Consider the following 23803-nt stretch of genomic DNA (forward strand, 5'->3'; position numbering starts at 1 on the left):
TTTGATTGATTGATCGCTATGTTGGGTCTTCGTTTCTGTGCTAGGGCTCTCTCCAGTTGCGGCAATTGGGGCCACTCTTCATCGCGGTGCGCGGGCCTCACTATCGCGGACTCTCTTGTTGCGGAGCACAGGCTCCAGACGCGCAGGTTCAGTCATTGTGGCCGACAGGCTTAGTTTCTCCGCGGCATGTGTGATCGTCTCAGACCAGTGCTCGAACCCGAGTCCCCTGCATTGGCAGGCATATTCTCAACCACTGCGCCACCAGGGAAGCCCCTGTTCTGCTTTATTTTAAAGGAAGTACCCTTTTCAGGACTCGTAGGCCCCTCGGGTGTGCATCATTTTCGCTCCAAGAACCCTGAGTACCTCCAGACTCCTGTGGGCCTGCTGAGCAACATCGAGGCCCAAAGGTCGGTCCCTCGGAGGCACGCTGTGTATGCCGAGTGATGGGCAACACACTGCCTGTTCCTTAAGGAGAGCTACATTTCCAGAGCACTGGAACAGCCCCAGGACCACATTTCTAGCCAGTGCGATGTGCCCTGGAAGTGTTCGTCACAGCCCCCGTCTGAGCTGCCATGAGAAAACACTCTGCGTAGAATTCTTCGAGGGCCTCGTACCTGAAGTCACTCTGCTCGAGGAGAAAGTCAGCATCCTACCATGCTGTGGCGCTAACGGGACACTCAGCGTGAGCACTTGCCTCAAGGTAAGGCCCTGAATTGCCGTGCAGAAGCGGAGGCGTGCAGCAGTTTTCAGGAGGCCGTAGCCACTGCTCTGCATTAGTTTATTTATTTATTTATTTGTTTATCTATCTATTTATTTATTTATTTATTTAATATATCTTTTTTTTTTTACTGTGTTGGGTCGTCGTTGCTGCATGTGAGCTTTCTCTAGTTGCAGCGAGCGGGGGCTACTCTTCGTTGCGGTGCGCGGGCTTCTAATTGCGGTGACTCCTCTTGTTGTGGAGCACAGGCTCTAGGCACGTGGACTTCATTAGTTCTGGCATGCGGGCTCAGTCGTTGTGGCTCCCGGTCTCTAGAGCGCAGGCTCAGTCGTTGTGGTTCACGGGCTTAAGTACTCCGCAGCATGTGAGATCTTGGTGGACCAGGGCTCGGACCCATGTCCGCTTCATCGGCAGGTGGATTCCCAAACATTGCACCACAAGGGAAGCCCCTGCTCTGCATTATTTTAATGTCAGTATGCTTTGCAGGATATCTAGGAGCCTCGCGTGGGCACCCTATTTCCTGCAAGAACACTGAGTACCCCGAGGCCCCCATGGGCCCGCTAAGCCACATCCAGGCCCATAGCCCTTCGGAGCCACTCTGTGTATGCCGAGTGTAGGGCAACACACTGCACTCCTTCTTGGGACAGCTTGAATTCCCCAGCACTCGAACAGGTTCACGAACACCGTGCTAGCAGGTCCAACGTGCCGTGCAAGTCTGGCTCATTGCCCAAGTCTGAGCTGCACTGAGAAAAACCCTCGGTTTCGTATTCCATCTGGGAGTCCCTGCCTGAAGTCTCCCTGCCTCCAAGAGAAAGTCGGCTTGCGTTCCGCCTGCAACTAAAGCCCAGTTCCTCTGGTAACACTGCAGGCTTTTGAAGAACCACGGGCCCGGAGGCCTAGCTGGGGCGTTCCTTCGTTGAGGCAGTTCGGTATTTGCAGAACACCCTGCTGCGAGGAGTTGATTCAGGGAAGGAACCACAGGGTAACCTGTGTCTCTTTGGACTTCTTAGAAAGCACCGGGATATATGCTGCGTGTGCCCTTGGAAATGGGGTCTGATGGAACTAGCCTTGCTTTCCCATTTTGAAAGCTCCATTCATGCTGCCTTGAAGCTACTTGAAATTGACTGCTGTTGACAGGCCACTAGCCACTGTAGGCATGGCTCTGGGTAGAAAATGAGTTTTCTCTAGCTATGCCGGCTGCTTCGATGGGCGGGTTAGAGCTCATCCTGCCACGCTCTAGAGCTAAAGGGAAACTCAACGTGAGTACTGGCCTCGAGGTAAGTCCCTGAGTAGCCGCGCAGAAAGGGAGGCATGCAGCTGTTTCCATGAGGTCTTAGTCGCTGTTCTGCTTGATTTTATTTTATTTTTTTATTTTTTATTTTTTTTTAAGGTTTATTTTTTGATTGATTGATCGCTATGTTGGGTCTTCGTTTCTGTGCTAGGGCTCTCTCCAGTTGCGGCAATTGGGGCCACTCTTCATCGCGGTGCGCGGGGCCTCTCACTATCGCGGACTCTCTTGTTGCGGAGCACAGGCTCCAGACGCGCAGGTTCAGTCATTGTGGCCCACGAGCCCAGTTTCTCCGTGGCATGTGTGATCCTCTCAGACCAGGGCTCGAACCCGTGTCCCCTGCATTGGCAGGCATATTCTCAACCACTGCGCCACCAGGGAAGCCCCTGTTCTGCTTTATTTTAAAGGAAGTACCCTTTTCAGGACTCGTAGGCCCCTCGGGTATGCATCATTTTCCCTCCAAGAACCCTGAGTACCTCCAGACTCCTGTGGGCCTGCTGAGCAACCTCGAGGCCCAAAGGTCGGTCCCTCGGAGGCCCTCTGTGTATGCCGAGTGATGGGCAACACACTGCCTGTTCCTTAAGGAGAGCTACATTTCCAGAGCACTGGAACAGCCCCAGGACCACATTTCTAGCCAGTGCGATGTGCCCTGGAAGTGTTCGTCACGGCCCCCGTCTGAGCTGCCATGAGAAAACACTCTGCGTAGAATTCTTCGAGGGCCTCGTACCTGAAGTCACTCTGCTCGAGGAGAAAGTCAGCATCCTACCATGCTGTGGCGCTACCGGGACACTCAGCGTGAGCACTTGCCTCAAGGTAAGGCCCTGAATTGCCGTGCAGAAGCGGAGGCGTGCAGCAGTTTTCAGGAGGCCGTAGCCACTGCTCTGCATTAGTTTATTTATTTATTTATTTGTTTATCTATCTATCTATTTATTTATTTATTTAATAGATCATTTTTTTTTACTGTGTTGGGTCGTCGTTGCTGCATGTGAGCTTTCTCTAGTTGCAGCGAGCGGGGGCTACTCTTCGTTGCGGTGCGCGGGCTTCTAATTGCGGTGACTCCTCTTGTTGTGGAGCACAGGCTCTAGGCACGTGGACTTCATTAGTTCTGGCATGCGGGCTCAGTCGTTGTGGCTCCCGGGCTCTACAGCGCAGGCTCAGTCGTTGTGGTTCACGGGCTTAAGTACTCCGCAGCATGTGAGATCTTGGTGGACCAGGGCTGGAACACATGTCCGCTTCATCGGCAGGTGGATTCCCAAACATTGCACCACAAGGGAAGCCCCTGCTCTGCATTATTTTAATGTCAGTATGCTTTGCAGGACATCTAGGAGCCTCGCGTGGGCACCCTATTTCCTGCAAGAACACTGAGTACCCCGAGGTCCCCATGGGCCCGCTAAGCCACATCCAGGCCCATAGCCCTTCGGAGCCACTCTGTGTATGCCGAGTGTAGGGCAACGCACTGCACTCCTTCTTGGGACAGCTTGAATTCCCCAGCACTCGAACAGGTCCACGAACACCGTTCTAGCAGGTCCAACGTGCCGTGCAAGTCTGGCTCATTGCCCAAGTCTGAGCTGCACTGAGAAAAACCCTCGGCTTCGTATTCCATCTGGGAGTCCCTTCCTGAAGTCTCCCTGCCTCCAAGAGAAAGTCGGCTTGCGTTCCGCCTGCAACTAAAGCCCAGTTCCTCTGGTAACACTGCAGGCTTTTGAAGAGCCACGGGCCCGGAGGCCTAGCTGGGGCGTTCCTTCGTTGAGGCAGTTCGCTATTTGCAGAACACCCTGCTGCGAGGAGTTGATTCAGGGAAGGAAGCACAGGGTAACCTGTGTCTCTTTGGACTTCTTAGAAAGCACCGGGATATATGCTGCGTGTGCCCTTGGAAATGGGGGCCTGATGGAACTAGCCTTGCTTTCCCATTTTGAAAGCTCCATTCATGCTGCCTTGAAGCTACTTGAAATTGAGTGCTGTTGACAGGCCACTAGCCACTGTAGGCATGGCTCTGGGTAGAAAATGAGTTTTCTCTAGCTATGCCGTCTGCTTCGATGGGCGGGTTGGAGCTCATCCTGCCACGCTCTAGAGCTAAAGGGAAACTCAACGTGAGTACTGGCCTCGAGGTAAGTCCCTGAGTAGCCGCGCAGAAAGGGAGGCATGCAGCTGTTTCCATGAGGTCTTAGTCGCTGTTCTGCTTGATTTTATTTTATTTTTTTATTTTTTATTTTTTTTTAAGATTTATTTTTTGATTGATGGATCGCTATGTTGGGTCTTCGTTTCTGTGCTAGGGCTCTCTCCAGTTGCGGCAATTGGGGCCACTCTTCATCGCGGTGCGCGGGGCCTCTCACTATCGCGGACTCTCTTGTTGCGGAGCACAGGCTCCAGACGCGCAGGTTCAGTCATTGTGGCCCACGGGCCCAGTTTCTCCGTGGCATGTGTGATCCTCTCAGACCAGGGCTCGAACCCGTGTCCCCTGCATTGGCAGGCATATTCTCAACCACTGCGCCACCAGGGAAGCCCCTGTTCTGCTTTATTTTAAAGGAAGTACCCTTTTCAGGACTCGTAGGCCCCTCGGGTGTGCATCATTTTCCCTCCAAGAACCCTGAGTACCTCCAGACTCCTGTGGGCCTGCTGAGCAACCTCGAGGCCCAAAGGTCGGTCCCTCGGAGGCCCTCTGTGTATGCCGAGTGATGGGCAACACACTGCACGTTCCTTAAGGACAGCTACATTTCCAGAGCACTGGAACAACCTCAGGACCACATTTCTAGCCAGTGGGACGTGCCCTGGAAGTGTTCGTCACGGCCCCCGTCTGAGCTGCCATGAGAAAACACTCTGCGTAGAATTCTTCGAGGGCCTCGTACCTGAAGTCACTCTGCTCGAGGAGAAAGTCAGCATCCTACCATGCTGTGGCGCTACCGGGACACTCAGCGTGAGCACTTGCCTCAAGGTAAGGCCCTGAATTGCTGTGCAGAAGCGGAGGCGTGCAGCAGTTTTCAGGAGGCCGTAGCCACTGCTCTGCATTAGTTTATTTATTTATTTATTTGTTTATCTATCTATTTATTTATTTATTTAATATATCATTTTTTTTTTACTGTGTTGGGTCGTCGTTGCTGCATGTGAGCTTTCTCTAGTTGCAGCGAGCGGGGGCTACTCTTCGTTGCGGTGCGCGGGCTTCTAATTGAGGTGACTCCTCTTGTTGTGGAGCACAGGCTCTAGGCACGTGGACTTCATTAGTTCTGGCATGCGGGCTCATTCATTGTGGCTCCCGGTCTCTAGAGCGCAGGCTCAGTCGTTGTGGTTCACGGGCTTAAGTACTCCGCAGCATGTGAGATCTTGGTGGACCAGGGCTCGAACCCATGTCCGCTGCATCGGCAGGTGGATTCCCAAACATTGCACCACAAGGGAAGCCCCTGCTCTGCATTATTTTAATGTCAGTATGCTTTGCAGGACATCTAGGAGCCTCGCGTGGGCACCCTATTTCCTGCAAGAACACTGAGTACCCCGAGGCCCCCATGGGCCCGCTAAGCCACATCCAGGCCCATAGCCCTTCGGAGCCACTCTGTGTATGCCGAGTGTAGGGCAACACACTGCAATCCTTCTTGGGACAGCTTGAATTCCCCAGCACTCGAACAGGTCCACGAACACCGTTCTAGCAGGTCCAACGTGCCGTGCAAGTCTGGCTCATTGCCCAAGTCTGAGCTGCACTGAGAAAAACCCTCGGCTTCATATTCCATCTGGGAGTCCCTGCCTGAAGTCTCCCTGCCTCCCAGAGAAAGTCGGCTTGCGTTCCGCCTGCAACTAAAGCCCAGTTCCTCTGGTAACACTGCAGGCTTTTGAAGAGCCACGGGCCCGGAGGCCTAGCTGGGGCGTTCCTTCGTTGAGGCAGTTCGCTATTTGCAGAACACCCTGCTGCGAGGAGTTGATTCAGGGAAGGAACCACAGTGTAACCTGTGTCTCTTTGGACTTCTTAGAAAGCACCGGGATATATGCTGCGTGTGCCCTTGGAAATGGGGGCCTGATGGAACTAGCCTTGCTTTCCCATTTTGAAAGCTCCATTCATGCTGCCTTGAAGCTACTTGAAATTGAGTGCTGTTGACAGGCCACTAGCCACTGTAGGCATGGCTCTGGGTAGAAAATGAGTTTTCTCTAGCTATGCCGTCTGCTTCGATGGGCGGGTTGGAGCTCATCCTTCCACGCTCTAGAGCTAAAGGGAAACTCAACGTGAGTACTGGCCTCGAAGTAAGTCCCTGAGTAGCCGCGCAGAAAGGGAGGCATGCAGCTGTTTCCATGAGGTCTTAGTCGCTGTTCTGCTTGATTTTATTTTATTTTTTTATTTTTTATTTTTTTTTAAGGTTTATTTTTTGATTGATTGATCGCTATGTTGGGTCTTCGTTTCTGTGCTAGGGCTCTCTCCAGTTGCGGCAATTGGGGCCACTCTTCATCGCGGTGCGCGGGCCTCTCACTATCGTGGACTCTCTTGTTGCGGAGCACAGGCTCCAGACGCGCAGATTCAGTCATTGTGGCCCACGGGCCCAGTTTCTCCGCGGCATGTGTGATCCTCTCAGACCAGGGCTCGAACCCGTGTCCCCTGCATTGGCAGGCATATTCTCAACCACTGCGCCACCAGGGAAGCCCCTGTTCTGCTTTATTTTAAAGGAAGTACCCTTTTCAGGACTCGTAGGCCCCTCGGGTGTGCATCAGTTTCCCTCCAAGAACCCTGAGTACCTCCAGACTCCTGTGGGCCTGCTGAGCAACCTCGAGGCCCAAAGGTTGGTCCCTCGGAGGCCCTCTGTGTATGCCGAGTGATGGGCAACACATGCCTGTTCGTTAAGGAGAGCTACATTTCCAGAGCACTGGAACAGCCCCAGGACCACATTTCTAGCCAGTGCGATGTGCCCTGGAAGTGTTCGTCACGGCCCCCGTCTAAGCTGCCATGAGAAAACACTCTGCGTAGAATTCTTCGAGGGCCTCGTACCTGAAGTCACTCTGCTCGAGGAGAAAGTCAGCATCCTACCATGCTGTGGCGCTACCGGGACACTCAGCGTGAGCACTTGCCTCAAGGTAAGGCCCTGAATTGCTGTGCAGAAGCGGAGGCGTGCAGCAGTTTTCAGGAGGACGTAGCCACTGCTCTGCATTAGTTTATTTATTTATTTATTTGTTTATCTATTTATTTATTTATTTATTTAATATATCATTTTATTTTTACTGTGTTGGGTCGTCGTTGCTGCATGTGAGCTTTCTCTAGTTGCAGCGAGCGGGGGCTACTCTTCGTTGCGGTGCGCGGGCTTCTAATTGAGGTGACTCCTCTTGTTGTGGAGCACAGGCTCTAGGCACGTGGACTTCATTAGTTCTGGCATGCGGGCTCATTCATTGTGGCTCCCGGTCTCTAGAGCGCAGGCTCAGTCGTTGTGGTTCACGGGCTTAAGTACTCCGCAGCATGTGAGATCTTGGTGGACCAGGGCTCGAACCCATGTCCGCTGCATCGGCAGGTGGATTCCCAAACATTGCACCACAAGGGAAGTCCCTGCTCTGCATTATTTTAATGTCAGTATGCTTTGCAGGACATCTAGGAGCCTCGCGTGGGCACCCTATTTCCTGCAAGAACACTGAGTACCCCGAGGCCCCCATGGGCCCGCTAAGCCACATCCAGGCCCATAGCCCTTCAGAGCCACTCTGTGTATGCCGAGTGTAGGGCAACACACTGCAATCCTTCTTGGGACAGCTTGAATTCCCCAGCACTCGAACAGGTCCACGAACACCGTTCTAGCAGGTCCAACGTGCCGTGCAAGTCTGGCTCATTGCCCAAGTCTGAGCTGCACTGAGAAAAACCCTCGGCTTCATATTCCATCTGGGAGTCCCTGCCTGAAGTCTCCCTGCCTCCCAGAGAAAGTCGGCTTGCGTTCCGCCTGCAACTAAAGCCCAGTTCCTCTGGTAACACTGCAGGCTTTTGAAGAGCCACGGGCCCGGAGGCCTAGCTGGGGCGTTCCTTCGTTGAGGCAGTTCGCTATTTGCAGAACACCCTGCTGCGAGGAGTTGATTCAGGGAAGGAACCACAGTGTAACCTGTGTCTCTTTGGACTTCTTAGAAAGCACCGGGATATATGCTGCGTGTGCCCTTGGAAATGGGGGCCTGATGGAACTAGCCTTGCTTTCCCATTTTGAAAGCTCCATTCATGCTGCCTTGAAGCTACTTGAAATTGAGTGCTGTTGACAGGCCACTAGCCACTGTAGGCATGGCTCTGGGTAGAAAATGAGTTTTCTCTAGCTATGCCGTCTGCTTCGATGGGCGGGTTGGAGCTCATCCTTCCACGCTCTAGAGCTAAAGGGAAACTCAACGTGAGTACTGGCCTCGAAGTAAGTCCCTGAGTAGCCGCGCAGAAAGGGAGGCATGCAGCTGTTTCCATGAGGTCTTAGTCGCTGTTCTGCTTGATTTTATTTTATTTTTTTATTTTTTATTTTTTTTTAAGGTTTATTTTTTTGATTGATTGATCGCTATGTTGGGTCTTCGTTTCTGTGCTAGGGCTCTCTCCAGTTGCGGCAATTGGGGCCACTCTTCATCGCGGTGCGCGGGCCTCTCACTATCGTGGACTCTCTTGTTGCGGAGCACAGGCTCCAGACGTGCAGGTTCAGTCATTGTGGCCCACGGGCCCAGTTTCTCCGCGGCATGTGTGATCCTCTCAGACCAGGGCTCGAACCCGTGTCCCCTGCATTGGCAGGCATATTCTCAACCACTGCGCCACCAGGGAAGCCCCTGTTCTGCTTTATTTTAAAGGAAGTACCCTTTTCAGGACTCGTAGGCCCCTCGGGTGTGCATCAGTTTCCCTCCAAGAACCCTGAGTACCTCCAGACTCCTGTGGGCCTGCTGAGCAACCTCGAGGCCCAAAGGTTGGTCCCTCGGAGGCCCTCTGTGTATGCCGAGTGATGGGCAACACACTGCCTGTTCCTTAAGGAGAGCTACATTTCCAGAGCACTGGAACAGCCCCAGGACCACATTTCTAGCCAGTGCGATGTGCCCTGGAAGTGTTCGTCACGGCCCCCGTCTAAGCTGCCATGAGAAAACACTCTGCGTAGAATTCTTCGAGGGCCTCGTACCTGAAGTCACTCTGCTCGAGGAGAAAGTCAGCATCCTACCATGCTGTGGCGCTACCGGGACACTCAGCGTGAGCACTTGCCTCAAGGTAAGGCCCTGAATTGCTGTGCAGAAGCGGAGGCGTGCAGCAGTTTTCAGGAGGCCGTAGCCACTGCTCTGCATTAGTTTATTTATTTATTTATTTGTTTATCTATCTATTTATTTATTTATTTAATATATCTTTTTTTTTTACTGTGTTGGGTCGTCGTTGCTGCATGTGAGCTTTCTCTAGTTGCAGCGAGCGGGGGCTACTCTTCGTTGCGGTGCGCGGGCTTCTAATTGAGGTGACTCCTCTTGTTGTGGAGCACAGGCTCTAGGCACGTGGACTTCATTAGTTCTGGCATGCGGGCTCAGTCGTTGTGGCTCCCGGTCTCTAGAGCGCAGGCTCAGTCGTTGTGGTTCACGGGCTTAAGTACTCCGCAGCATGTGAGATCTTGGTGGACCAGGGCTCGAACCCATGTCCGCTGCATCGGCAGGTGGATTCCCAAACATTGCACCACAAGGGAAGCCCCTGCTCTGCATTATTTTAATGTCAGTATGCTTTGCAGGACATCTAGGAGCCTCGCGTGGGCACCCTATTTCCTGCAAGAACACTGAGTACCCCGAGGCCCCCATGGGCCCGCTAAGCCACATCCAGGCCCATAGCCCTTCGGAGCCACTCTGTGTATGCCGAGTGTAGGGCAATACACTGTAATCCTTCTTGGGACAGCTTGAATTCCCCAGCACTCGAACAGGTCCACGAACACCGTTCTAGCAGGTCCAACGTGCCGTGCAAGTCTGGCTCATTGCCCAAGTCTGAGCTGCACTGAGAAAAACCCTCGGCTTCATATTCCATCTGGGAGTCCCTGCCTGAAGTCTCCCTGCCTCCCAGAGAAAGTCGGCTTGCGTTCCGCCTGCAACTAAAGCCCAGTTCCTCTGGTAACACTGCAGGCTTTTGAAGAGCCACGGGCCCGGAGGCCTAGCTGGGGCGTTCCTTCGTTGAGGCAGTTCGCTATTTGCAGAACACCCTGCTGCGAGGAGTTGATTCAGGGAAGGAACCACAGTGTAACCTGTGTCTCTTTGGACTTCTTAGAAAGCACCGGGATATATGCTGCGTGTGCCCTTGGAAATGGGGGCCTGATGGAACTAGCCTTGCTTTCCCATTTTGAAAGCTCCATTCATGCTGCCTTGAAGCTACTTGAAATTGAGTGCTGTTGACAGGCCACTAGCCACTGTAGGCATGGCTCTGGGTAGAAAATGAGTTTTCTCTAGCTATGCCGTCTGCTTCGATGGGCGGGTTGGAGCTCATCCTTCCACGCTCTAGAGCTAAAGGGAAACTCAACGTGAGTACTGGCCTCGAAGTAAGTCCCTGAGTAGCCGCGCAGAAAGGGAGGCATGCAGCTGTTTCCATGAGGTCTTAGTCGCTGTTCTGCTTGATTTTATTTTATTTTTTTATTTTTTATTTTTTTTTAAGGTTTATTTTTTGATTGATTGATCGCTATGTTGGGTCTTCGTTTCTGTGCTAGGGCTCTCTCCAGTTGCGGCAATTGGGGCCACTCTTCATCGCGGTGCGCGGGCCTCTCACTATCGTGGACTCTCTTGTTGCGGAGCACAGGCTCCAGACGCGCAGGTTCAGTCATTGTGGCCCACGGGCCCAGTTTCTCCGCGGCATGTGTGATCCTCTCAGACCAGGGCTCGAACCCGTGTCCCCTGCATTGGCAGGCATATTCTCAACCACTGCGCCACCAGGGAAGCCCCTGTTCTGCTTTATTTTAAAGGAAGTACCCTTTTCAGGACTCGTAGGCCCCTCGGGTGTGCATCAGTTTCCCTCCAAGAACCCTGAGTACCTCCAGACTCCTGTGGGCCTGCTGAGCAACCTCGAGGCCCAAAGGTTGGTCCCTCGGAGGCCCTCTGTGTATGCCGAGTGATGGGCAACACATGCCTGTTCGTTAAGGAGAGCTACATTTCCAGAGCACTGGAACAGCCCCAGGACCACATTTCTAGCCAGTGCGATGTGCCCTGGAAGTGTTCGTCACGGCCCCCGTCTAAGCTGCCATGAGAAAACACTCTGCGTAGAATTCTTCGAGGGCCTCGTACCTGAAGTCACTCTGCTCGAGGAGAAAGTCAGCATCCTACCATGCTGTGGCGCTACCGGGACACTCAGCGTGAGCACTTGCCTCAAGGTAAGGCCCTGAATTGCTGTGCAGAAGCGGAGGCGTGCAGCAGTTTTCAGGAGGCCGTAGCCACTGCTCTGCATTAGTTTATTTATTTATTTATTTGTTTATCTATCTATTTATTTATTTATTTAATATATCATTTTTTTTTTACTGTGTTGGGTCGTCGTTGCTGCATGTGAGCTTTCTCTAGTTGCAGCGAGCGGGGGCTACTCTTCGTTGCGGTGCGCGGGCTTCTAATTGAGGTGACTCCTCTTGTTGTGGAGCACAGGCTCTAGGCACGTGGACTTCATTAGTTCTGGCATGCGGGCTCATTCATTGTGGCTCCCGGTCTCTAGAGCGCAGGCTCAGTCTTTGTGGTTCACGGGCTTAAGTACTCCGCAGCATGTGAGATCTTGGTGGACCAGGGCTCGAACCCATGTCCGCTGCATCGGCAGGTGGATTCCCAAACATTGCACCACAAGGGAAGCCCCTGCTCTGCATTATTTTAATGTCAGTATGCTTTGCAGGACATCTAGGAGCCTCGCGTGGGCACCCTATTTCCTGCAAGAACACTGAGTACCCCGAGGCCCCCATGGGCCCGCTAAGCCACATCCAGGCCCATAGCCCTTCGGAGCCACTCTGTGTATGCCGAGTGTAGGGCAACACACTGCAATCCTTCTTGGGACAGCTTGAATTCCCCAGCACTCGAACAGGTCCACGAACACCGTTCTAGCAGGTCCAACATGCCGTGCAAGTCTGGCTCATTGCCCAAGTCTGAGCTGCACTGAGAAAAACCCTCGGCTTCATATTCCATCTGGGAGTCCCTGCCTGAAGTCTCCCTGCCTCCCAGAGAAAGTCGGCTTGCGTTCCGCCTGCAACTAAAGCCCAGTTCCTCTGGTAACACTGCAGGCTTTTGAAGAGCCACGGGCCCGGAGGCCTAGCTGGGGCGTTCCTTCGTTGAGGCAGTTCGGTATTTGCAGAACACCCTGCTGCGAGGAGTTGATTCAGGGAAGGAACCACAGTGTAACCTGTGTCTCTTTGGACTTCTTAGAAAGCACCGGGATATATGCTGAGTGTGCCCTTGGAAATGGGGGCCTGATGGAACTAGCCTTGCTTTCCCATTTTGAAAGCTCCATTCATGCTGCCTTGAAGCTACTTGAAATTGAGTGCTGTTGACAGGCCACTAGCCACTGTAGGCATGGCTCTGGGTAGAAAATGAGTTTTCTCTAGCTATGCCGTCTGCTTCGATGGGCGGGTTGGAGCTCATCCTTCCACGCTCTAGAGCTAAAGGGAAACTCAACGTGAGTACTGGCCTCGAAGTAAGTCCCTGAGTAGCCGCGCAGAAAAGGAGGCATGCAGCTGTTTCCATGAGGTCTTAGTCGCTGTTCTGCTTGATTTTATTTTATTTTTTTATTTTTTATTTTTTTTTAAGGTTTATTTTTTGATTGATTGATCGCTATGTTGGGTCTTCGTTTCTGTGCTAGGGCTCTCTCCAGTTGCGGCAATTGGGGCCACTCTTCATCGCGGTGCGCGGGCCTCTCACTATCGTGGACTCTCTTGTTGCGGAGCACAGGCTCCAGACGCGCAGGTTCAGTCATTGTGGCCCACGGGCCCAGTTTCTCCGCGGCATGTGTGATCCTCTCAGACCAGGGCTCGAACCCGTGTCCCCTGCATTGGCAGGCATATTCTCAACCACTGCGCCACCAGGGAAGCCCCTGTTCTGCTTTATTTTAAAGGAAGTACCCTTTTCAGGACTCGTAGGCCCCTCGGGTGTGCATCAGTTTCCCTCCAAGAACCCTGAGTACCTCCAGACTCCTGTGGGCCTGCTGAGCAACCTCGAGGCCCAAAGGTTGGTCCCTCGGAGGCCCTCTGTGTATGCCGAGTGATGGGCAACACATGCCTGTTCGTTAAGGAGAGCTACATTTCCAGAGCACTGGAACAGCCCCAGGACCACATTTCTAGCCAGTGCGATGTGCCCTGGAAGTGTTCGTCACGGCCCCCGTCTAAGCTGCCATGAGAAAACACTCTGCGTAGAATTCTTCGAGGGCCTCGTACCTGAAGTCACTCTGCTCGAGGAGAAAGTCAGCATCCTACCATGCTGTGGCGCTACCGGGACACTCAGCGTGAGCACTTGCCTCAAGGTAAGGCCCTGAATTGCTGTGCAGAAGCGGAGGCGTGCAGCAGTTTTCAGGAGGCCGTAGCCACTGCTCTGCATTAGTTTATTTATTTATTTATTTGTTTATCTATCTATTTATTTATTTATTTAATATATCATTTTTTTTTTACTGTGTTGGGTCGTCGTTGCTGCATGTGAGCTTTCTCTAGTTGCAGCGAGCGGGGGCTACTCTTCGTTGCGGTGCGCGGGCTTCTAATTGAGGTGACTCCTCTTGTTGTGGAGCACAGGCTCTAGGCACGTGGACTTCATTAGTTCTGGCATGCGGGCTCATTCATTGTGGCTCCCGGTCTCTAGAGCGCAGGCTCAGTCTTTGTGGTTCACGGGCTTAAGTACTCCGCAGCATGTGAGATCTTGGTGGACCAGGGCTCGAACCCATGTCCGCTGCATCGGCAGGTGGATTCCCAAACATTGCACCACAAGGGAAGCCCCTGCTCTGCATTATTTTAATGTCAGTATGCTTTGCAGGACATCTAGGAGCCTCGCGTGGGCACCCTATTTCCTGCAAGAACACTGAGTACCCCGAGGCCCCCATGGGCCCGCTAAGCCACATCCAGGCCCATAGCCCTTCGGAGCCACTCTGTGTATGCCGAGTGTAGGGCAACACACTGCAATCCTTCTTGGGACAGCTTGAATTCCCCAGCACTCGAACAGGTCCACGAACACCGTTCTAGCAGGTCCAACATGCCGTGCAAGTCTGGCTCATTGCCCAAGTCTGAGCTGCACTGAGAAAAACCCTCGGCTTCATATTCCATCTGGGAGTCCCTGCCTGAAGTCTCCCTGCCTCCCAGAGAAAGTCGGCTTGCGTTCCGCCTGCAACTAAAGCCCAGTTCCTCTGGTAACACTGCAGGCTTTTGAAGAGCCACGGGCCCGGAGGCCTAGCTGGGGCGTTCCTTCGTTGAGGCAGTTCGGTATTTGCAGAACACCCTGCTGCGAGGAGTTGATTCAGGGAAGGAACCACAGTGTAACCTGTGTCTCTTTGGACTTCTTAGAAAGCACCGGGATATATGCTGAGTGTGCCCTTGGAAATGGGGGCCTGATGGAACTAGCCTTGCTTTCCCATTTTGAAAGCTCCATTCATGCTGCCTTGAAGCTACTTGAAATTGAGTGCTGTTGACAGGCCACTAGCCACTGTAGGCATGGCTCTGGGTAGAAAATGAGTTTTCTCTAGCTATGCCGTCTGCTTCGATGGGCGGGTTGGAGCTCATCCTTCCACGCTCTAGAGCTAAAGGGAAACTCAACGTGAGTACTGGCCTCGAAGTAAGTCCCTGAGTAGCCGCGCAGAAAAGGAGGCATGCAGCTGTTTCCATGAGGTCTTAGTCGCTGTTCTGCTTGATTTTATTTTATTTTTTTATTTTTTATTTTTTTTTAAGGTTTATTTTTTGATTGATTGATCGCTATGTTGGGTCTTCGTTTCTGTGCTAGGGCTCTCTCCAGTTGCGGCAATTGGGGCCACTCTTCATCGCGGTGCGCGGGCCTCTCACTATCGTGGACTCTCTTGTTGCGGAGCACAGGCTCCAGACGCGCAGGTTCAGTCATTGTGGCCCACGGGCCCAGTTTCTCCGCGGCATGTGTGATCCTCTCAGACCAGGGCTCGAACCCGTGTCCCCTGCATTGGCAGGCATATTCTCAACCACTGCGCCACCAGGGAAGCCCCTGTTCTGCTTTATTTTAAAGGAAGTACCCTTTTCAGGACTCGTAGGCCCCTCGGGTGTGCATCAGTTTCCCTCCAAGAACCCTGAGTACCTCCAGACTCCTGTGGGCCTGCTGAGCAACCTCGAGGCCCAAAGGTTGGTCCCTCGGAGGCCCTCTGTGTATGCCGAGTGATGGGCAACACACTGCCTCTTCCTTAAGGAGAGCTACATTTCCAGAGCACTGGAACAGCCCCAGGACCACATTTCTAGCCAGTGCGATGTGCCCTGGAAGTGTTCGTCACGGCCCCCGTCTGAGCTGCCATGAGAAAACACTCTGCGTAGAATTCTTCGAGGGCCTCGTACCTGAAGTCACTCTGCTCGAGGAGAAAGTCAGCATCCTACCATGCTGTGGCGCTACCGGGACACTCAGCGTGAGCACTTGCCTCAAGGTAAGGCCCTGAATTGCTGTGCAGAAGCGGAGGCGTGCAGCAGTTTTCAGGAGGCCGTAGCCACTGCTCTGCATTAGTTTATTTATTTATTTATTTGTTTATCTATCTATGTATTTATTTATTTATTTAATAGATCATTTTTTTTTTACTGTGTTGGGTCGTCGTTGCTGCATGTGAGCTTTCTCTAGTTGCAGCGAGTGGGGGCTACTCTTCGTTGCGGTGCGCGGGCTTCTAATTGCGGTGACTCCTCTTGTTGTGGAGCACAGGCTCTAGGCACGTGGACTTCATTAGTTCTGGCATGCGGGCTCAGTCGTTGTGGCTCCCGGTCTCTAGAGCGCAGGCTCAGTCGTTGTGGTTCACGGGCTTAAGTACTCCGCAGCATGTGAGATCTTGGTGGACCAGGGCTCGAACCCATGTCCGCTTCATCGGCAGGTGGATTCCCAAACATTGCACCACAAGGGAAGCCCCTGCTCTGCATTATTTTAATGTCAGTATGCTTTGCAGGACATCTAGGAGCCTCGCGTGGGCACCCTATTTCCTGCAAGAACACTGAGTACCCCGAGGTCCCCATGGGCCCGCTAAGCCACATCCAGGCCCATAGCCCTTCGGAGCCACTCTGTGTATGCCGAGTGTAGGGCAACGCACTGCACTCCTTCTTGGGACAGCTTGAATTCCCCAGCACTCGAACAGGTCCACGAACACCGTTCTAGCAGGTCCAACGTGCCGTGCAAGTCTGGCTCATTGCCCAAGTCTGAGCTGCCCTGAGAAAAACCCTCGGCTTCGTATTCCATCTGGGAGTCCCAGCCTGAAGTCTCCCTGCCTCCCAGAGAAAGTCGGCTTGCGTTCCGCCTGCAACTAAAGCCCAGTTCCTCTGGTAACACTGCAGGCTTTTGAAGAGCCACGGGCCCGGAGGCCTAGCTGGGGCGTTCCTTCGTTGAGGCAGTTCGCTATTTGCAGAACACCCTGCTGCGAGGAGTTGATTCAGGGAAGGAACCACAGGGTAACCTGTGTCTCTTTGGACTTCTTAGAAAGCACCGGGATATATGCTGCGTGTGCCCTTGGAAATGGGGGCCTGATGGAACTAGCCTTGCTTTCCCATTTTGAAAGCTCCATTCATGCTGCCTTGAAGCTACTTGAAATTGACTGCTGTTGACAGGCCACTAGCCACTGTAGGCATGGCTCTGGGTAGAAAATGAGTTTTCTCTAGCTATGCCGGCTGCTTCGATGGGCGGGTTGGAGCTCATCCTGCCACGCTCTAGAGCTAAAGGGAAACTCAACGTGAGTACTGGCCTCGAGGTAAGTCCCTGAGTAGCCGCGCAGAAAGGGAGGCATGCAGCTGTTTCCATGAGGTCTTAGTCGCTGTTCTGCTTGATTTTATTTTATTTTTTTATTTTTTATTTTTTTTTAAGGTTTATTTTTTTGATTGATTGATCGCTATGTTGGGTCTTCGTTTCTGTGCTAGGGCTCTCTCCAGTTGCGGCAATTGGGGCCACTCTTCATCGCGGTGCGCGGGCCTCTCACTATCGTGGACTCTCTTGTTGCGGAGCACAGGCTCCAGACGCTCAGGTTCAGTCATTGTGGCCCACGGGCCCAGTTTCTCCGCGGCATGTGTGATCCTCTCAGACCAGGGCTCGAACCCGTGTCCCCTGCATTGGCAGGCATATTCTCAACCACTGCGCCACCAGGGAAGCCCCTGTTCTGCTTTATTTTAAAGGAAGTACCCTTTTCAGGACTCGTAGGCCCCTCGGGTGTGCATCAGTTTCCCTCCAAGAACCCTGAGTACCTCCAGACTCCTGTGGGCCTGCTGAGCAACCTCGAGGCCCAAAGGTTGGTCCCTCGGAGGCCCTCTGTGTATGCCGAGTGATGGGCAACACACTGCCTGTTCCTTAAGGAGAGCTACATTTCCAGAGCACTGGAACAGCCCCAGGACCACATTTCTAGCCAGTGCGATGTGCCCTGGAAGTGTTCGTCACGGCCCCCGTCTGAGCTGCCATGAGAAAACACTCTGCGTAGAATTCTTCGAGGGCCTCGTACCTGAAGTCACTCTGCTCGAGGAGAAAGTCAGCATCCTACCATGCTGTGGCGCTACCGGGACACTCAGCGTGAGCACTTGCCTCAAGGTAAGGCCCTGAATTGCCGTGCAGAAGCGGAGGCGTGCAGCAGTTTTCAGGAGGCCGTAGCCACTGCTCTGCATTAGTTTATTTATTTATTTATTTGTTTATCTATCTATCTATTTATTTATTTATTTAATAGATCATTTTTTTTTACTGTGTTGGGTCGTCGTTGCTGCATGTGAGCTTTCTCTAGTTGCAGCGAGCGGGGGCTACTCTTCGTTGCGGTGCGCGGGCTTCTAATTGCGGTGACTCCTCTTGTTGTGGAGCACAGGCTCTAGGCACGTGGACTTCATTAGTTCTGGCATGCGGGCTCAGTCGTTGTGGCTCCCGGGCTCTACAGCGCAGGCTCAGTCGTTGTGGTTCACGGGCTTAAGTACTCCGCAGCATGTGAGATCTTGGTGGACCAGGGCTGGAACACATGTCCGCTTCATCGGCAGGTGGATTCCCAAACATTGCACCACAAGGGAAGCCCCTGCTCTGCATTATTTTAATGTCAGTATGCTTTGCAGGACATCTAGGAGCCTCGCGTGGGCACCCTATTTCCTGCAAGAACACTGAGTACCCCGAGGTCCCCATGGGCCCGCTAAGCCACATCCAGGCCCATAGCCCTTCGGAGCCACTCTGTGTATGCCGAGTGTAGGGCAACGCACTGCACTCCTTCTTGGGACAGCTTGAATTCCCCAGCACTCGAACAGGTCCACGAACACCGTTCTAGCAGGTCCAACGTGCCGTGCAAGTCTGGCTCATTGCCCAAGTCTGAGCTGCACTGAGAAAAACCCTCGGCTTCGTATTCCATCTGGGAGTCCCTTCCTGAAGTCTCCCTGCCTCCAAGAGAAAGTCGGCTAGCGTTCCGCCTGCAACTAAAGCCCAGTTCCTCTGGTAACACTGCAGGCTTTTGAAGAGCCACGGGCCCGGAGGCCTAGCTGGGGCGTTCCTTCGTTGAGGCAGTTCGCTATTTGCAGAACACCCTGCTGCGAGGAGTTGATTCAGGGAAGGAACCACAGGGTAACCTGTGTCTCTTTGGACTTCTTAGAAAGCACCGGGATATATGCTGCGTGTGCCCTTGGAAATGGGGGCCTGATGGAACTAGCCTTGCTTTCCCATTTTGAAAGCTCCATTCATGCTGCCTTGAAGCTACTTGAAATTGACTGCTGTTGACAGGCCACTAGCCACTGTAGGCATGGCTCTGGGTAGAAAATGAGTTTTCTCTAGCTATGCCGTCTGCTTCGATGGGCGGGTTGGAGCTCATCCTGCCACGCTCTAGAGCTAAAGGGAAACTCAACGTGAGTACTGGCCTCGAGGTAAGTCCCTGAGTAGCCGCGCAGAAAGGGAGGCATGCAGCTGTTTCCATGAGGTCTTAGTCGCTGTTCTGCTTGATTTTATTTTATTTTTTTATTTTTTATTTTTTTTAAGGTTTATTTTTTGATTGATTGATCGCTATGTTGGGTCTTCGTTTCTGTGCTAGGGCTCTCTCCAGTTGCGGCAATTGGGGCCACTCTTCATCGCGGTGCGCGGGGCCTCTCACTATCGCGGACTCTCTTGTTGCGGAGCACAGACTCCAGACGCGCAGGTTCAGTCATTGTGGCCCACGGGCCCAGTTTCTCCGTGGCATGTGTGATCCTCTCAGACCAGGGCTCGAACCCGTGTCCCCTGCATTGGCAGGCATATTCTCAACCACTGCGCCACCAGGGAAGCCCCTGTTCTGCTTTATTTTAAAGGAAGTACCCTTTTCAGGACTCGTAGGCCCCTCGGGTGTGCATCATTTTCGCCCCAAGAACCCTGACTACCTCCAGACTCCTGTGGGCATGCTGAGCAACATCGAGGCCCAAAGGTCGGTCCCTCGGAGGCCCCCTGTGAATGCCGAGTGATGGGCAACACACTGCCTGTTCCTTAAGGAGAGCTACATTTCCAGAGCACTGGAACAGCCCCAGGACCACATTTCTAGCCAGTGGGACGTGCCCTGGAAGTGTTCGTCACGGCCCCCGTCTGAGCTGCCATGAGAAAACACTCTGCGTAGAATTCTTCGAGGGCCTCGTACCTGAAGTCACTCTGCTCGAGGAGAAAGTCAGCATCCTACCATGCTGTAGCGCTAACGGGACACTCAGCGTGAGCACTTGCCTCAAGGTAAGGCCCTGAATTGCCGTGCAGAAGCGGAGGCGTGCAGCAGTTTTCAGGAGGCCGTAGCCACTGCTCTGCATTAGTTTATTTATTTATTTATTTGTTTATCTATCTATCTATTTATTTATTTATTTAATAGATCATTTTTTTTTACTGAGTTGGGTCGTCGTTGCTGCATGTGAGCTTTCTCTAGTTGCAGCGAGCGGGGGCTACTCTTCATTGCGGTGCGCGGGCTTCTAATTGCGGTGACTCCTCTTGTTGTGGAGCACAGGCTCTAGGCACGTGGACTTCATTAGTTCTGGCATGCGGGCTCAGTCGTTGTGGCTCCCGGGCTCTACAGCGCAGGCTCAGTCGTTGTGGTTCACGGGCTTAAGTACTCCGCAGCATGTGAGATCTTGGTGGACCAGGGCTCGAACCCATGTCCGCTGCATCGGCAGGTGGATTCCCAAACATTGCACCACAAGGGAAGCCCCTGCTCTGCATTATTTTAATGTCAGTATGCTTTGCAGGACATCTAGGAGCCTCGCGTGGGCATCCTATTTCCTGCAAGAACACTGAGTACCCCGAGGCCCCCATGGGCCCGCTAAGCCACATCCAGGCCCATAGCCCTTCGGAGCCACTCTGTGTATGCCGAGTGTAGGGCAACACACTGCAATCCTTCTTGGGACAGCTTGAATTCCCCAGCACTCGAACAGGTCCACGAACACCGTTCTAGAAGGTCCAACGTGCCGTGCAAGTCTGGCTCATTGCCCAAGTCTGAGCTGCACTGAGACAAACCCTCGGCTTCGTATTCCATCTGGGAGTCCCTGCCTGAAGTCTCCCTGCCTCCCAGAGAAAGTCGGCTTGCGTTCCGCCTGCAACTAAAGCCCAGTTCCTCTGGTAACACTGCAGGCTTTTGAAGAGCCACGGGCCCGGAGGCCTAGCTGGGGCGTTCCTTCGTTGAGGCAGTTCGGTATTTGCAGAACACCCTGCTGCGAGGAGTTGATTCAGGGAAGGAACCACAGGGTATCCTGTGTCTCTTTGGACTTCTTAGAAAGCACCGGGATATATGCTGCGTGTGCCCTTGGAAATGGGGGCCTGATGGAACTAGCCTTGCTTTCCCATTTTGAAAGCTCCATTCATGCTGCCTTGAAGCTACTTGAAATTGACTGCTGTTGACAGGCCACTAGCCACTGTAGGCATGGCTCTGGGTAGAAAATGAGTTTTCTCTAGCTATGCCGTCTGCTTCGATGGGCGGGTTGGAGCTCATCCTGCCACGCTCTAGAGCTAAAGGGAAACTCAACGTGAGTACTGGCCTCGAGGTAAGTCCCTGAGTAGCCGCGCAGAAAGGGAGGCATGCAGCTGTTTCCATGAGGTCTTAGTCGCTGTTCTGCTTGATTTTATTTTATTTTTTTATTTTTTATTTTTTTTTAAGGTTTATTTTTTGATTGATTGATCGCTATGTTGGGTCTTCGTTTCTGTGCTAGGGCTCTCTCCAGTTGCGGCAATTGGGGCCACTCTTCATCGCGGTGCGCGGGGCCTCTCACTATCGCGGACTCTCTTTTTGCGGAGCACAGACTCCAGACGCGCAGGTTCAGTCATTGTGGCCCACGGGCCCAGTTTCTCCGTGGCATGTGTGATCCTCTCAGACCAGGGCTCGAACCCGTGTCCCCTGCATTGGCAGGCATATTCTCAACCACTGCGCCACCAGGGAAGCCCCTGTTCTGCTTTATTTTAAAGGAAGTACCCTTTTCAGGAATCGTAGGCCCCTCGGGTGTGCATCATTTTCGCTCCAAGAACCCTGACTACCTCCAGACTCCTGTGGGCATGCTGAGCAACATCGAGGCCCAAAGGTCGGTCCCTCGGAGGCCCGCTGTGTATGCCGAGTGATGGGCAACACACTGCCTGTTCCTTAAGGAGAGCTACATTTCCAGAGCACTGGAACAGCCCCAGGACCACATTTCTAGCCAGTGGGACGTGCCCTGGAAGTGTTCGTCACGGCCCCCGTCTGAGCTGCCATGAGAAAACACTCTGCGTAGAATTCTTCGAGGGCCTCGTACCTGAAGTCACTCTGCTCGAGGAGAAAGTCAGCATCCTACCATGCTGTAGCGCTAACGGGACACTCAGCGTGAGCACTTGCCTCAAGGTAAGGCCCTGAATTGCCGTGCAGAAGCGGAGGCGTGCAGCAGTTTTCAGGAGGCCGTAGCCACTGCTCTGCATTAGTTTATTTATTTATTTATTTGTTTATCTATCTATCTATTTATTTATTTATTTAATAGATCATTTTTTTTTACTGTGTTGGGTCGTCGTTGCTGCATGTGAGCTTTCTCTAGTTGCAGCGAGCGGGAGCTACTCTTCATTGCGGTGCGCGGGCTTCTAATTGCGGTGACTCCTCTTGTTGTGGAGCACAGGCTCTAGGCACGTGGACTTCATTAGTTCTGGCATGCGGGCTCAGTCGTTGTGGCTCCCGGTCTCTAGAGCGCAGGCTCAGTCGTTGTGGTTCACGGGCTTAAGTACTCCGCAGCATGTGAGATCTTGATGGACCAGGGCTCGAACCCATGTCCGCTGCATCGGCAGGTGGATTCCCAAACATTGCACCACAAGGGAAGCCCCTGCTCTGCATTATTTTAATGTCAGTATGCTTTGCAGGACATCTAGGAGCCTCGCGTGGGCACCCTATTTCCTGCAAGAACACTGAGTACCCCGAGGCCCCCATGGGCCCGCTAAGCCACATCCAGGCCCATAGCCCTTCGGAGCCACTCTGTGTATGCCGAGTGTAGGGCAACACACTGCACTCCTTCTTGGGACAGCTTGAATTCCCCAGCACTCGAACAGGTCCACGAACACCGTTCTAGAAGGTCCAACGTGCCGTGCAAGTCTGGCTCATTGCCCAAGTCTGAGCTGCACTGAGAAAAACCCTCGGCTTCGTATTCCATCTGGGAGTCCCTGCCTGAAGTCTCCCTGCCTCCCAGAGAAAGTCGGCTTGTGTTCCGCCTGCAACTAAAGCCCAGTTCCTCTGGTAACACTGCAGGCTTTTGAAGAGCCACGGGCCCGGAGGCCTAGCTGGGGCGTTCCTTCGTTGAGGCAGTTCGGCATTTGCAGAACACCCTGCTGCGAGGAGTTGATTCAGGGAAGGAACCACAGGGTATCCTGTGTCTCTTTGGACTTCTTAGAAAGCACCGGGATATATGCTGCGTGTGCCCTTGGAAATGGGGGCCTGATGGAACTAGCCTTGCTTTCCCATTTTGAAAGCTCCATTCATGCTGCCTTGAAGCTACTTGAAATTGACTGCTGTTGACAGGCCACTAGCCACTGTAGGCATGGCTCTGGGTAGAAAATGAGTTTTCTCTAGCTATGCTGGCTGCTTCGATGGGCGGGTTGGAGCTCATCCTGCCACGCTCTAGAGCTAAAGGGAAACTCAACGTGAGTACTGGCCTCGAGGTAAGTCCCTGAGTAGCCGCGCAGAAAGGGAGGCATGCAGCTGTTTCCATGAGGTCTTAGTCGCTGTTCTGCTTGATTTTATTTTATTTTTTTATTTTTTATTTTTTTTTTAAGGTTTATTTTTTGATTGATTGATCGCTATGTTGGGTCTTCGTTTCTGTGCTAGGGCTCTCTCCAGTTGCGGCAAATGGGGCCACTCTTCATCGCGGTGCGCGGGCTTCTCACTATCGCGGCCTCTCTTGTTGCGGAGCACAGGCTCCAGACGCGCAGGTTCAGTCATTGTGGCCCACGGGCCCAGTTTCTCCGCGGCATGTGTGATCCTCTCAGACCAGGGCTCGAACCTGTGTCCCCTGCATTGGCAGGCATATTCTCAACCACTGCGCCACCAGGGAAGCCCCTGTTCTGCTTTATTTTAAAGGAAGTACCCTTTTCAGGACTCGTAGGCCCCTCGGGTGTGCATCATTTTCCCTCCAAGAACCCTGAGTACCTCCAGACTCCTGTGGGCCTGCTGAGCAACACCGAGGCCCAAAGGTCGGTCCCTCGGAGGCCCTCTGTGTATGCCGAGTGATGGGCAACACACTGCACGTTCCTTAAGGACAGCTACATTTCCAGAGCACTGGAACAGCCTCAGGACCACATTT

This window comes from Balaenoptera physalus (genome assembly GCF_965194825.1).
Source record: "Balaenoptera physalus genome assembly, chromosome: 3".
Classification (NCBI taxonomy): Eukaryota; Metazoa; Chordata; class Mammalia; order Artiodactyla; family Balaenopteridae; genus Balaenoptera; species Balaenoptera physalus.